The following is a 16,762-nucleotide window of genomic DNA, read 5'->3' on the forward strand; positions in this document are numbered from 1 at the left end:
GCCTCTGTTTACCTAGCAGTGAGTAGGAACCCAGTTGTCAGTCGATTGGAAGATCGCTTTTCCCGGGTGTAATAATCCCTCCCAAAAAAAAATGTGGTCACTCAATCCACGACTGTTTGTGGGTCACCGCTGTGAGCAATTGGCTGCCGTGTTTCTCCCACAAAATATACAGTCAATAAACACGTTATAGTATAGTCTGTGAAGCGCTTCGAGATGGTTCAATGATGCGATAAGATGCTATATCAAGTGCAAGGATTATTATTATTATTTCCCCTCCACTGAGACGCCAACCCACGCCTGCTCCTCGGGAACTGGGTAGATATCTTGTGGGGAACCCTCATTGTTGCCCTCTGGAGATTTGCGGTAGATCACGATCTCGGCGTTGGAGAAGCAGAAGGCAGAGACTTGGCGGGACATCTGCAACCGGAGGTCTCTCTCTTGTTGTCGCTTTTCTTCCTGCTTCTGTTTCGTGTTACTTCAGAGCGCAGACCGGGGCAAACCACCTTCACAGTACAGGGCTTCAAGTCAATGAGCATTTGCAGTTAACCCCAATCTGTAAGATCCCATTCCACAATCTGAAAGGAGAAAGGAGTTCCTCCTGGTGTCCTGGCCAACAGCCCTTCGTGTAAACTGATCCTTCGCTTCACGGCTGATCGAGGAACCTTTGGTGTTTGCAAAATGGCAGCTGTGTTTGCCTACAAGCACACAGTTACTACACTTAGCAGTATATCCCTGTGGAGCGCTTTAACGCATTTTGAAGCTACATCTACTACATCGGTTTCAAGAATAATGTTCCCAGCAGATGGGAGGCAGATAGCATCCATCAAAGGAGCTTTAGTGGGTAATAGTATTTTTATAAATAGTGCAAATTATGTTTTTGGTGCTAAAGTGCTGCAATTTATAGCCGTTGGTTGCAATGCAAATGATTTCTCGTTACATTAAGCAGAAGCTCAATTTCCTCTGAGTTTGTGCATCTGTGGGCAAAGTCATTCAATGTACAAGAAGCAGAAGGATTCAGTAATGTGCTTGAATAGGCTGGTTCTCCTAAGTGGTCGCGGGAGGGCTGCCAATTCTGCCAATGCATATTAACAGAGAAATGTAAATTACATTATAATGGTATTAATGATATTCTAATGAATGTGCATGTAACAATATATCTCTCCCCTTCACCCTCCCCGCCCATCCGCCTAACTTCCCACACACACAAAGGTGAGGAAAGACAGGCTGGCAAGAAGCACAATGATTGGCAGCTGTCAATCAGACCATCTGGGTCGCTTTGAGGTATCACAGCTGTTTGGGAGGTATAATGGGGGACAAAGGCTTTGGGTGTAATGTCTCCTTTACGTTGAGCCAAATGGTTGACCAAGTTTACTAGCGGTTGGTTGATCAAGCCTCCAGGAACAATCACAAATGCACAGCTACTGTTTCAGTGGAGCGTAATAAAGCTGGAAGTTTTCCCAATGTTTCTGCCTCACGTTGTCACCCTGGCTCACATTTCTGAGTCAGGTGTGGGTTTAAGCCAGAACAATGTACTCCTCTCTCTCCTCTCTCTCTCGAGGCTAACACTTCAGTGTGGTGTTGGGGCTACACTGCACTATCGGTGGTGACGTACTTCTAATGAGCCAATCCCACAAATAAAACTAGGCATCCACTTTGTGACTATTTGCGGGACCTTGCAGTGTGAAAATTGGCTGCTGCCTTCGCCTACAAAATACACAGTCACTGCACTTAGCAGGTTTAAAAAACTGTGAAGTTCCTTGATACATCCTCCTGACATGAAATGACATCAAGTGCAGGGATAAAATGAACACGTTAAAAAGAGTCTTGTAGCAAATTGGTTAGAGAGCTCATCTCGCAAGCGAGAGGACCCAGGTTCGATTCCCAGGTGGGGTGAAACCTTAGGCAAGTTTCCTTACTCCACATGCCTCGGTTTACGCAGCAGCAAGTTGGAACCCAATTGTTAGTCGATTGGCAGATTGCTTTCCGGGGTAATAATCCCTAAGAAAAAATAATAATGATTTAGTCACTCAATCCACAACTGTTTGTGGGACACTGCTGGTTTGCCTGAAAAATATACAGTCAATTCACTTGACAGTATATTCTATGAAGCACTTTCAAACGTCTTGAAGACGTGATAAGGTGCTATATCAAATGCAAGGATTATTATTATTAGGACTCACTTGGCTGCAATGTATCACTATCATAAATGTTTCCTGAATTGAGACAGGTATACTGTTATCCTGTGTTTTGTTATAACACGATGTAGATCCATTGCTATTCAGCATCGTAACCAAACACCCCACTGGTGCCTGCTGTTTGTATGTGCTGGTTTATGTTTATTCCTACCAATTTTAGCTGGGTCTAGGAAGTTAGACACACAACTATAGAGCTGTTATTAGTGGATAGCATTAAAAAAATTGCACTATTCATTATGGACAGTATATAGCGACATAATTATGAAAAAAATACACCTCAAGGCATGTGTACAGACATGAATATGTAAATTGAGATTAACATAAACGAATAAGATGAATGCAAATTAAGTTTCCTTAACACGAAAAGGAGAACGAACTGAACAAATAAAGTGTATGTCAGTGTTTCGGAAACCCATGTGTAAGGCCAAGACGCTCAGTGTCACAACAGCAGCGCTAACAACTCAGATTTCAAATGCTCTGATATCTCCTTTCACATTGGAGATTGTCTCAAAATGCTGCCCAAGTGTCTCACCAGAGCGAGTGCATGGCTGTGGAGGAAGGGGAAAGAAAAGTGAGATCGATCATGTGAAAATCATGAAGCACCATCAAGATTGTGGAGTCCTGTGGTGTATAATAATACTATTCCTTGCATTTGATAAGAGTGCCTTATCACATCATTGAGATGTTTGTGGAGTCCTTTAGCTCAGCGGTTAGAGCACTCGAGCGAGAGGATTTGGGTTTGTATCCCGGGCAGGGTGAAACACTGGGCAAGTTTCCTTACTCCACACGCCTCTGTTTACCCAGCAATAAGTAGGAACCCGGTTGTTAGACAATTGAGGGATCGCTTTTCCTACAGTAACAATCCCTTCAAAAAGAAAAAAAAATTTGGTCATTTCAATCCACGACTGTTTGTGGGACACCATTGCGTATAATTGGCTGCCACGTTTCGCCCACAAAATATACAGTCAAGTCACTTTACTGTACATTCTGTATAATAGTTATAATAATAATCCTTACATTTGATATAATGCCTTATCACGTCTTCAAGACATCTCGAAGTGCTTCACAGTGTGAATTGACTGTGTATTTTATGGATGAAACACATATGCTACGAGCATAAGCCTTACACAGTCTACTCTGGCCGGCAAATACAATGCTAAAGCCCAATTTTTGGCAGATGCAAAACTTGTTGACGTGTTTTTTTTCCTGTACCGCATGTGCGCTGACTCAACCAAACAGAACAGACCAGAGTTGTCTACAACACCATCAGCAAAGTCTTCTGAACATCTTGATTGACAGATTCACAGTTCACCCTGAAGTGTTAGTCCCCTGTAAATCTATCTATAAATTTTAAATGCCTTTTACGGTTCTTGTCCAACAATTGAAGCGGACAACTAACTGGTTTTAAAGCTGAACGAGGACATGATTTACTCCGAGTACTGCCGTCTTTCGTTTGGCTCAGAGCTGTTTCAAACAAATGCAATATCAGACTCAAATGCTTCCTAGTCTTTCATTCAAACGATATTCCAAGTCAGAAAGGATTCCTTATCAGCCGAGGTTTGCAGTTTTCTTTTCGCCACATGTGCTGGAGGCGACAGGAGACTTTTGTGGGCAGGTGGCTGCATTCTATTAGACCATCGAAAGTAAATTTAAAGTGTGTGGTTTGTTGCGTGAATTGGATACGCAGCCCATACACAATAGGATTCGCCCATCAGTCATCCAACACTGCCAACAGTGAACATAATAAGAATATAATAATAAGAAGAATCCTTGCGTTTGATATGGTGACTTATCACGCCGTTGGGATGTCTCAAAGCGCTTCACAGAATGCACTGTAAAGTGAATTGACTGTCTATTTTGTGAGATCCGGATGATTTGCTTTGCATATCACAACCTGATGAACGTTTTGTGGTCCACGGTTCCGTGGTTTGTCGGCAGTTACGGATGGGTCAGTATTTTTCCCTGGCATCTCTTCCTTTGCCTTCATATTGATTCGGGTATTTGGAGGGAATATTACCCCCAGAAAGTGATCCGCCGAGCAGGTTCCTATTTACTGCTAAGGTAAACAAAGGCGTGTGGAGTAAAAAAAACATGCCTGAGGTTTTGCCCGGGAATCGAACTCCGCTCCTCTCGCTTTCAAGGCAAGCAGGTTAACCACTACACTATGGGACTCAGGGAATGGGGGAAATTAACATTAACAAGGGTACTAAAACAACAGGCAATATTTATGTAGCACCACACAGAGAAAGGACATGAAACCGAGCGCTTCACGGAGAACAGAATTAATTAGAAAAGAGGTGAACGTTGTCACGGTGGCGAAACCGGCAGCTAATTTCAAACTGAGCATGGGACGTAAACAATTGTACGTGGCTAAAATCTTCTAAAATAACCTACAAAATACCCGTGTCCGCCTCCTGTGCCAACCTTTGCTGAGTGTCGTCACATTGCTGGAACCACACGAGTCAACTGCTTTGTGGTTCCTTTCCAGCGAGAACCGGACCTTTGCAAATTGGATTCAGACAAGGGTGGATTAATGTTGTTTTAAACAACACTGCGCTTGACTTAAATCAAACTGTCCGATTTGTTTAACTCCCCACACCGTCAGCAGTGCCGCTGTGTAAAAAGCCATGCCCGAGTTACAAGCTACTCGTGCGCAACGTTCCACGATCGGGGTTGCGCTGCCTCCGAACGCAGGTCCTCTCGCTGGCGAGGCGAGTGCTCTAACCTCTGAGCCGCGGGACTCCACTATATCGAGTGCAAGGATTGCTATCATCATTATCATGACAGCCTACGTTCTTCCATTCTTCCTTAAACGCCGCGATCAAGAAAAGATACCTCAGCTCTCGATCTGCCGCCTCCATTTCTGTTCCGCGGATTGAGTCGGACTACAGTGAGCGAGGAAAATTCTGGTCAAGTGGGTGACCTGACCTTTGTACCAGTTGGTAGCACTTACGGGCTGTCCGAGTGACTGCTTCTCGAATGCTGACGCCCAGATTCCCAGTGGTTGGGGCAAAATGGAAATTGTGGCGACTGAATTTCCTTCCGGCTTCCTGCTCTGGAGCTGTCAGTCATTGAATAGCTCAATGATGTGCTATTATCGCACATTGCCCCTTGCAATCCTGCCCCCGCCCTTTGGAACTGCATCCCACACTCCCATCGCCTCGCTCCCTCCCTCGCTCACCTCCTTCAAGGCAAGTCTCAAGACCCTCCTCTTCGACCTTGCCTTCGGCCACCCTCTAACTATTCCTGCCCTCCACCCTCCCTGATCTCAACCCCCATCTGGGGTCCAAATCCCTGACTGCTCAGCGGCTTGGGACATGCTCCCGACCTGAAAGGCGCTGTAACACACGTAATTTTGCATTGTATTGTGAAAAGGCTTGTGGTATTTATTCAGATCTCACTTTGGATCACAGTAAGCGCACAGTCAAAGTGTATTAAAGAGGCTATCCCATTCCTGGTATTATAATTCAGACATCACGCCATGCTATGACTTCAGGTGATCTCAACCTTGTGTTCAAACGCATGTATCAAAGGTGCACTGTGGAATTCAGATTACTTGTGGCTCTTAACCCTTTACTCTCAGCACAGGAGCTTGCAGGGTCACAGCCCGCCCCACCCCCCTCCCCCATTTGAATTTGCAAACTCTTAACTAACCGTAGAAATTACAGTGTACAAGGAAGCCATTCATCCCATGAAGCCCACAAAATATACAGTCAATTCACTTTACGGTATATTCTACGAAGCACTTTGTGAAGCACTTTTGACTACAGGACTCCACAAACATCTCAATGAATTGATAAGGCCCTATATCAAATGCAAGGATTATTATTATTATTATTAATTATTATTATATTATTGTGCTGGTGACAACTTCACCCTGGAGCTAACTGGAGCTAAGAGAAGGGAGTTTCTCTCTGCCGGTGTCCTGGCCAACAATCTCCCAAATAAAAAAACTGGCCATTTGTTTCATCCCCATTTGTGGGATATTGTTGTGAGCACATCAGCTGATGCAGTCGCTTACAGAACACACAGTCACTTTACATCTGTGATAGGCCTGAAGCTGTAAGGATGAGTATTGTTAATCCCAATTCTTTGCTCTTTCCCGATATTCTTTGGGAGGCATTACTGCTGGGAATTGAATACTTCCCATTGGAAACATGCCCAGTAAGTACATTGTGTTTAATAAAAATTGCACTTAGTTTGTTTTAATTATTTTTACATGTAGCCGTATTTTATTTCATTTTATTGCAGCTGTAAAATAAATCAATTCCCCCAATGCACCGCTTCACTCGTGCTTGCTGAGGGAGTTACACCGAGCTAATCATTGGATATTTAATCCTAGCAATAATAAACCGAACGACAGTGAACATTAATTAATTTGCTTTCTTAATGATTTAATGCTTCCTGATGAATTGTGTTTGACAGGCTGCTGTTCGCTGTTTATAATTTTCAGAAAAACGTAGCGTTCGAAAAGGGTTAATTCTCCCGAAGCACAGACAGTAATTAAGGCGCGGGGACATTGCTTTAGCGGGCGGCGTTGTCACGTCTTCAGAAGAACTTCACGAACTCACATCAAAGTGAAATAAATTCTCTCATTACAGCCTAATTAATCTCTAACCACTGCCGCTCTCTGCAGAAAGCACGAGTAAGTGTTCGCAACTGTACTCGGGCTGCAAATTGACTCTCAGTTTGGAGAGCGCTGCAGAACTGTGCTGTCAAGCTATGACCATCTATTACCCCCCACCACCCCCCACCCCCCCCACATCCTCCCCAGGCTCCACTGGCTCCCCATCACCCAGAGGGTATAGTTCAAAATCTTCGTCCTCGCTTCCAAACCCTCCACAGCTTTGCTCTTCCCTACCTCTTTGACCTGCTAACTCCAGGTTAACCTGTCCGCTCCCTCCGCTCAGCGGGCTCCAGCCTGCTTCATGTCCCACCACCCCCCCCCCCGCCACCCGCTCAGAATGTCAAGTGGGTAAACATGCCGAGAAACAACAACAGCAACTTGCAATTATATACGTGACGTCCTGTAATGTAGTGCTTAGAGCACTCGCCTCGCAAGCGAGAGGACCCGGGTTGGATTCCTGGGCGGGGCAAAAGGTTGGGCAAGTTCCCTTACTCCACGCGCACGACTCTGTTTACAACCCGGTTGTTTGTCGAATGGTGGATCGCTTTCCCCGGATCGGGGGGGGTAATAAACCCTTCGAAAAAAATAATAATAATTGGGTCGCTCGATCCACCGCTGTTTGCGGGACCTCCACAGTGATTGAGAATGTGGCTGCAATGATCCTTTACAGTGTTGCACATTCCTATTTCGGGCATCATCGCACGGTATAATAAACACACATTGGGCCCCAACTCTTAAATATTGCATAAAGCGAAGCACAAACAGCCAAAACCCATTGCACTCGGCTGCAGAATGAACGGACGGAGACTGTGGTTTCCGTGGCAACAAGTCCTCGCGGAAAAAAAAAATAATAATTCTTGTGAGGGGAGGGGGTGGGGGGGGGGGGGAAGGAGGAGGAAAAAAAAAAAACTCCTGAGAAGGAGGCTTAATGGAAAATTTCCAAAGTAATTTAGTCACTTACTGCTGAGCAGGCTTGAAGAAACAAAACATTAAGAATCTTTCTAGCCTGTTCTATTGGTACTGTATCACCAAGACAACAGATTACTCCTTCGCTATCATCTCCCTTCTGTCTGTCATTCTATTAAATCCACTGGAACCATTGCGGTTAAGACAAGACATGAAGGGCTCTTTTTGCGTTCACATTTCAAGAAGCAACACCGATCGGCGGGAGCTTCGGGTATTTTTATTTTCGGTCGCTGAGCTGCATTTCTAACCGAAGGATAAATCATCCCACGGAACACAAAGACCCAAAGGTTACAATAAGAATAAAAATAATAAGAAGAATCCTTGCACGTGATGTAGGGCCGAGGAGTCCTGTAGCTCAGTGGTTGGAGCACTGGCCTCGCAAGCGAGAGATCTGGGTTGTATCCCAGCAGGGCACGAAACCTTGGGCAAGTTTCCTTATTCCACACGCCTGATAATAATCCCTCACCAAAAAAATCGGTCACTTCAATCCATGACTGTCCGTGGGACGCTGCTGTCCGCAATTGGCTGCCGCGTTTCGCCCACAAATATACGGTCAATTCACTTTACAGTATATTCTGTGAAGCGCTTTGAGACGTCGCGAAGACATGATAAGGCGCTATATCAAATGCAATGATTATTATTATTATTATTACATTGTTGAGACATCTTCACTGAATATTCTGTAAAGTGGATCGACTGTATTTGTGGGCGGATTATTACCCCAATTGTGTTATATTACTAATATTATTATTACAATGTCAGATTCACAGATTGTTTGAATTCCAGAAAACTAAATCTGATTTATAGTCATTTATTTCTTATATTATCTCCAAACAAAGCAAACTGAATTATCATTAGGGGCGAATTTATGCGCGTGTGTGTGTGTGTGTTCGTGCGTGCATGCATGTATGTATATATGTATGTATTTATTTCTTTATTGTGAATGACAGCTCGTGGTTATGAGCAATAAACATCCATCATCCGGGTCGTGAGTGAGGCATAAACATCAAGGTTCTGTGTTTATTCACGTTGTTTACTTCCCTGTAAAACGCTCGGACGTTAAAGAATTCTTGGGTATTTTACTGCCTAAAGATTTACAGGCAAGAAAATGACTATTAAGCATAGAAATGTATCAACATGGCATGTGAGGAATGTGGGGAAAGCACAATTTGCAGCAAAAAGTGACGTCAGTTATGAAGCGAGAGATAAAAACTGCCACAGTGGGAGAAACAGGAGTAAATAGATGACAATGAGTTTGATTCGCTGTAACGATGCTCTGTTAAGACTGGATCCCAAACAAGACCAACGCTTTGAGTGTTGGTGGCATACAATTCTGTACGCTGACTGACGGTGAGTGGAAGAGAGGAGGAACAATTGTGGATGTGAGCACTACTCCGCTCAGCTCCCGGCCTGAGTCCTCCCAAACAGGCCTATTGGAGCTGCAGGGTCTCACAGTACAGAGGAGACAAAATCATAGACACATAGAGACTCACAGCGCAGCAGGAGACCTTCGGCCATTCATCGAGACTGCACCGGCTCTCGCATCAAGCTGTTCATTCATTCCAACGCGGTAAAAAAAATTGGTCCCTCAATCCACGACTGTTTGTAGGACGCTGCTGTGCACTTTTGGCCGCTGCGTTTCGCCCACAAAATATACAGATATACAGTCAATACAGTTTACAGTATATTCTGTGAAGCGCTTTGAGACTTTATAAGGTGCAATATCGCATGCAAGATTATTATTATTGCTACAGCAGTGGATTTACAGCAGTTCTGTAGAAAATCGCATTCACTGCAATATTTTTCTGGTTGCAGATCAGTAAGGTCCTGGACAGAGTTCAACAAGGGAGGGAGAGGCGGTGGAAACACAGGTTTTAAAACAAATCAAAATCAGGTACAGTCGAATCCTGAAACCTCAGTGGCTTGCTTATGTTGGCATATCAAGGTCTAATTTCAAACAAGCCTGACATGCAAAGCATTTGCCTGCAGCAATTACAGATAATATTTACCAGCTGAAGGCACTTTTATTTGCCATAATTCATAATTTTTTTCCGTATAATAGAACGTTTATCTTGACAGAAATTTGCAGAACCCTTCCTGCCTCTGGTATTAATATTGAACCACCTGACCTCTCTCTTTTATTATGCCCCATGGAGATGAGTTGCCGCACTGCTAATTCATCTTGCAAGTCCAACACCGATGTTAAACAAGGAGCCTATCCTGGGAAGAAGTGGCCAATTCATCCGTAAACCGACAAAACCTTTGTAACTGGCATTAGCGTACATTTTTCCTTTCAAGAAATGTAGATTAATGTACTGCTGCCACTAACGTTGTTGTAATTTACTGCCTTTTTTGTTCATCACTGGAGTGTTGCAACTGCTACTTAACTGAAGCCTGTTTTATAGGCAATTCTCATCTAAATGCCTTAGCCTCGGAACTATAATGAGCTCCTCTGAACGCTGTTAAATCAAAGATTTTTAATATCGTTTTGCTCCTTTAAAGTCATTTCTGTGAGCGCTGCTGTAAACTTGCGGCTGCCATAAAGAGATTAGAGCTTCCAAACAATTATACAGTTTACGATTCAAAAACAATGCAAATTCTCGGAGAAAATCAAGGACTCTCAAATGCAAATCGAGTCGAGATTAAAGCTGTCTTTCTTCTGTGACTGCTTTGCGAAATGCGTCTTGAAAAAAAAACCTGAAACGGCCTATTGAAATCATTTCCTATGTTACTGTCCATCACCAAAACAGGCTGCTTTGCCAACTAATCTGCACTGCTGTTTGTACATCACATAAGCCTCCATCCCTCCTCATCCCTTCTCTCTATTCCCGCGTATGAGAGAGGGGTAAACCCTATCACTGTTTGTTATGTTACAACCTGTGTGTAAAGGGACGTATTGTTTCTTGTGTGTGACTTGGTAATGAGGTGCCACAAGCAAAGGAGCTAACAAGAACGACAACAACTTGCATTTATACAGCGCCCTCACACAGCGTAGAGTCCCAGAGCGCTTGACAGTGGTGGAGCACGAGACACCAAGCCTGGAGGAAGGGGAGGTGATCGCAGGCACAGTTGAAGAGGAAGGTCTTCAGACGCGGACTGAAGACGGGGAAGGAAGGGGCATAGCGGAGGGATAGAGAAAGAGTGTTCCAGGGTTTCAGGGCGTAGTGGCTGAGAGTGTGGCCACCAATGGTGGAACGGAGGGCACAAGGGATATGCAGAAAGCCAGAGTCAGTCAGGCTTGTCTGGAGTTCCAGCCCTAAGTGAGAATTGGGCACCAGTCACAGGCTGATGAACACCAGTGTAAAACTGGGAGCTAGAGAGAAGCAAGGGGGGGCAGTACGCCAGGCAGCAAGGCCAACGACCACAGGTTTAGGTTTGTGAAGCACAATTCTAGGTCAGGGAGATGGTAATTACCAGCCCCAACAGGTTACTAGGAAGGGTAGAGGAGGCCAGGACGCTGGATTCATTCAAGAAATGGCTTGATGCCACAACGGGAAGCTGGTAAGGTGTGTATTCTGGAAGGATGAAATCGAAAGGGCCTTCTGCATCCACACCTCTCTTGTGATCTCTCTTGTTAGTTGTGATGGTCTCCAGACTTCTCCTCCGTTACCTAGTGAGTTTAGTCCCAGGATCTAAAGCGGAGCTAAACTTTGTGCTTAGAGCAGAGGTGCTCTTTATGGCCGCCTGAGAAGTGCTCCACGGCTTTTTTTGGCCCATCAATGAAAGGTTGGTAAGGTATTTGAAAACAGCATGACTGAAATTCCCCTCGCTGTGTGGCCTAAGAGTATGTAACCAAAAGAAGCCAAGAATAAAACATTTCCACCTTGTTTCACTAGACGTTGCATTCCAAGACCCTAAAATAATCCCAAATTCCTTCCTGAACATGTTTCCTGTTTTTTTTTCCATTCAACAACCCGCTCATTTGAGGAGATGTCATTTCTAACACCAAATAGGCCTTCCAGTAAATACCAGGAAATCTGGCCAAGACTAAATAAGCTCCTATAATAAGAGGTTAATAATGTTTTACTTAGATTAGGGAAGTTCCCTGTATATGGTAAAATATGTTACGAAATGAACACACTGGGTGGGAGGTCTGGGAACACATGACAGCAAATGCACTCGTTGCCCGTTTACATCTCTCAAGCATGAAGGGACATTCCATCGCCGGTAACCGTTCTCCTATTCAGTCAGCCTTATTTTAACCTGGTTAGTATATATTTTGCGGGGAAGATTCCCAATAATAACAATAGTAATAATCCTTGCATTTGATAACACGCCTTCGAGATGTCTCAAGGCCCTTCACAGAATATACTGCAAAGTGAATTGACTGTATATTTTGTGGGCGAAACGCAGCAGACAACTGCATACAGCAGCGTCCCACACGCAGTCGTGGATTGAGTGACTAATTTATTATTTTTTTTAAGGAATCATTACCCCCGGAAAAGCAATCAACCAAACTACCAACTACCGGATTCCTACTTACTATATAAAGTAAATAAAATAGGAGACAGACCCCAATCCCACAATTAATTCTATGTTAGTCCAAAGCAAAACCTATGTCTGAAATTGAACATTGATTTCCAAAGTCTGGATTAGCTGGAAGTTTTGCCATTTACTTTCAAGGCCACGGCATCATTTCCTACTTCCCGAGGAGGTTCAATAAATAGGAAGTTACTAGAGGAAGGAGTCATTGACATCAGGGCAAAACTCTTCGTACTGATGTCCCCTTTATATCTTAGACCCAGGTTGAATTTCTAACCAATAGGTAGTGTAAACCATGTCTTACACCTTTTACAAGCCAGAAGAATATTGATTTCTTCGTAACATAGGAATTTCTAGACGGAAAAAGACCACGGTCCATCGAGACCTCCTTCTACCATCCTGGTAGTCCCATACTACACTAATGGGGATGTTGATAGCAATTAATTCTGTATGGATTAATCTACCATCACAGTGGAACGCTTTGGGAAACTTAGATCCAACGTTGCCTAGCTCTTTCAAGCCATACCACACTTGTCATGTCTCAAACTACTCGTACTCCAAAATATTATTTTCGAAAAGAAATCGACCTAATTTGCATTTGAATGAATTGACACAATCAGCTTCCACCTGCTTTGCTCGTGGTGTCTGACCTATTTTCACCAGACCCCACGTGTGATGCTCCTCACTGGCGCCTGAAACAAATCCTGAATGTTGGGCAGCTCCACTCTCGGAAGAATTGAATCATTGGTGTCTCGCTGCCCAAGGTGTCTTACAAGGTACAATTGTAGCAGCGCGTTTCAAAGGCTCTGATTCTTTTCTCATTCCCAATCTTCAAGGCTGCTCCTCGCTGAGGAACTGGATTATACTAGCTGGTGCTGAGTAAGTCTGGTATGCAGCATTGGACTTGGACTTCGAGAACATTAAGGTGGTTGGCATGTCACACGCTGTCCTGTAAAGGTCCTCCCACTACACTGAAGGCAGATGTCCATCAAATAGCCGATGAGGAAACTCTGAGGCTTGAGGTGACAGCCGCTGGTAGGTGTTACCTGGAGTCCGAGTTCGTGAACACACGTTCGTACATTCAGCATCTGGAATCCACCTTGATTAAACTCTGCACCTCCAACTGGTGGAACCATCGCTCAATGGGAAGGGATGTGTGCCTGAGCTGTGGACAGGAAGATGGTGGCAATTCTCTAACACGTTTCATGCTGAGCTGTGTTGCTGTTACGTACCTAGCGAGGGCTCAAACCCACACTTGTCGGATGTCAAACAATAAACTAATGACTATCCTCCTTAAATGCAAGACACAACACTCCTTCAAGTAAACCCAAGCTCCTTCAATTCCTGAATATAACTCTGCCTTTACCAATGTCCTCTGGGAGAGTGCACGTTACCCTTATTCACATGTACTCAGTGACACCAGTTTATTTGCCAGGTTAGATTGAATCCAGTTGGACAAATCAGAAAAAAATATATTCAGCCCCAGTTTATTTACTTTAATCTAGGCATATTGACCAACTCTGACATTTCCCAACGTGCAATGTTTAAGACGTAGCCACAAAGCATATTGGATAACATAAGGAGAAAATATTTGACAACAGAATCTGTTGATTTCTTTAGTCATTATTTCCCATGAATTCCCAATACCCCAGCAGAGATGTTTTAACTCTTAGACTGCGGGTAGATATCCAGAGACTCCGGTCTCTGTGGGTCAAACCGCTGCCTGAGTGCACTGTCATGTTTTCCCAGCAGTGTGTGGTATTCCGTAGCGTATGTTTAGCTTGACCAGCTCTTTAATAATGACATGAACCGACTCACTTTAATGACCGCTTTGTTTAGAGCAATATAAACTGGCCAGTAGGAGCTTGCCATTACAACAACTGCAAATTATATTTGTACAGTGGCTTTCACGTCAGGAGGATGTCTCAAGGCGCTGAGTAATCTTAATTTAACGTCAGGATTTTCTTTAAAGACTTTTTTGACCCGAATCGGATTTACCGGTTGAACAATGCATTCCAGTGTTGTTGCAAAATGTCGCAAGAAATAAAAGGGTGATTGCGCAATTCCACATGCTTCTCCATAGTTGGTTCCTGGAAGGAATGAGGCATTAAATTTAACAACCAAATACTTTCCTCTTAGTCATTGTGTGAAAATTCTGGGAAATTTTGAAGAGAGTAAACAAAAGCTGTCTTATTATATATACAGCGACAGGATTAAAGACAAGGCACCCACACTGTCACAAATCCAATGCTGAACTTATTCCGTGCAAAAATTCTTGAATCGACTGAATAATTTAAATTCTTCTGAAGTTGAAATTGCTTACAATAATACTAAAATAATAAATAATGATAATTTTTTTGCATTTGATGCAGCGCCTTATCACATCGTTGAGACGTCTCAAAGCGCTTCACAGAATGTACTGTAAAATGGATTAACTGTGTATTTTGTGGGCAAAACGCGGTAGACAATTGCGCACAGCAGTGTCCCACAAACAGCCGTGGATGGATTGAGTGATAGTTGATAGTTGGTAAGGGTTTAAAGCAATAATAATAATCCTTGCACTTCATATAGCGCTTTTCACTTCAAAGCGCTTCACGGAATATACTGTACAAGTGAATTGCCAGTATGTTTGTGGGCGAAACGTGGCAACCAATTGAGCACAGCATTGCCCCACAAACAGTCGTGGATTGAGTGACCAAGTTATTATTTTCTTTTAAGGGTTATTACCCCGGAAGAGCGACCCGCCAATCGACTAACAGCCGGGTTCCTACTTACTGCTGGATAAAGCGTGCGGAGTAAGGAAAGTTGCCCTGCCGGGAATCGAACCCAGGTCTTTTGCTCCGAAGTGCTCTAACCACTGAGCTACGGGATGAGGTGGGAAAGCCTTTATTCTTACCACCGGTTTTGCTTATGAAGAAAACGCAGATGGAATAACGCTAACACCGCGCTGCCAGTTTGAAACATCGTTTAACCACTCTTCTCAGACCCCACTTGGAAGCCGATTTTCCTTGCAGTCCTCGAAAAGCCGGATTTAAAAACCTTCCAGAATTCTGCGCGACCGTATACGCATTAAGACGCAGACCAAGGCGAGGTGGAACTGCGGATTCCTCATTGAGGCCTGTCAGAGTGGCATCTGCTGTTGCTAAGCCTTTGAAATAATCTTCCGTTCGAAATGTGCTGATCTCACAGCTCGTCTGTCTGTCAATTTAATGCTGAGGCACCACTGCCCTCAGCAGGAATTTTCCTTACTTCAATCATGTTTCCACCCCTCCACTATTCCCCAACACAGACCCACACCACACACATATACCACACACACACACACACACAACCAGGATATATTACATATAGAAAACTATATTTTTTTGCGAGATGCCATCTCCGTATCTAATTACAAGGGTTATTTTTTTTCCCATCATGAATCAAACTATATTTTTCTTTCACAAGTAGCAGGAGGTAGTTTTAAATAATCGTTTCCAGGCATCCGAAAAAAAACATTGCATCCTCTTCCTCAAAGGCTGTTTGAGTGCCTTAGTGGTGCCTATTTGGAAGAATCTTCTATTAAAAAGGAACCTGATAGTTAAACACAAATTGCGAGTATTATTAACACTATTATTATTAACATTATTATTGTAAATATCTAATAACACAAACTGCAAATGCAAGTTACCCCGCATGAAGGGTGGTATATAAAAGCAACTTCTTGTTGTTTATTTGCACGTTACAACGCATCAATTTTTTAGTTTAAAAAAATCCTCAGACTTTTTACATATTTCATAGGACAGTTTTAATGCAATTATATTCACTTCACGTTGTGCGTGGTATTTGAGCACTGAATGATGCTATATAAAGCATAGTTTTAAGTGCAGCAGAAATCTCAAAGGTATACACATCTTATCAATATTTAATAGTCTAGATATTTGCTTTTGATCCTAACATAAATATATTGTGCTTATCATTATTTCATTCAAGGAGCAATGAAAAAACACATGAATATACACCTATAAATATATAAATATATACTCGGATTTATGTGTAAAATTGCACAGAAAAAAACAGGTTTGCTTTCAATAAATGTGATGGAATGGAATGTGAGCTGCAGAAAAGTACTGTATAAGATTGCAATCTCAACACATATACTAAAAAATAAATTGGATATGTTGTGTCCGATCGTACTTTTATCATTGTCCGCCTATAAATACTCAGACGCTACACTTTGGAGTAAAGTGATGTGAAGTGCTTTTCGATGTTTTCCCGACAGGATAAGATGCTATATTAAATGCAGAAATTATTCTTATTATTTTTAGTTTAAGCAAACCAGAGGAAATAGATCAACAAGTGCATTTTCATTGCTTCCACCCTAAAGTCAGCATATATCAATGGTAATAGCCCTCGCAGTATCCAAGTCATTATTCCTGGTTGTTATACATCAGCAACAGATAAAATACAGCAAGAGACAGATAAGTCATGGTTCACTGCATTATTGTGAATC

Source organism: Callorhinchus milii, unplaced genomic scaffold (genome assembly GCF_018977255.1).
Source record: "Callorhinchus milii isolate IMCB2004 unplaced genomic scaffold, IMCB_Cmil_1.0 Scaffold6, whole genome shotgun sequence".
NCBI classification, from domain to species: domain Eukaryota; kingdom Metazoa; phylum Chordata; class Chondrichthyes; order Chimaeriformes; family Callorhinchidae; genus Callorhinchus; species Callorhinchus milii.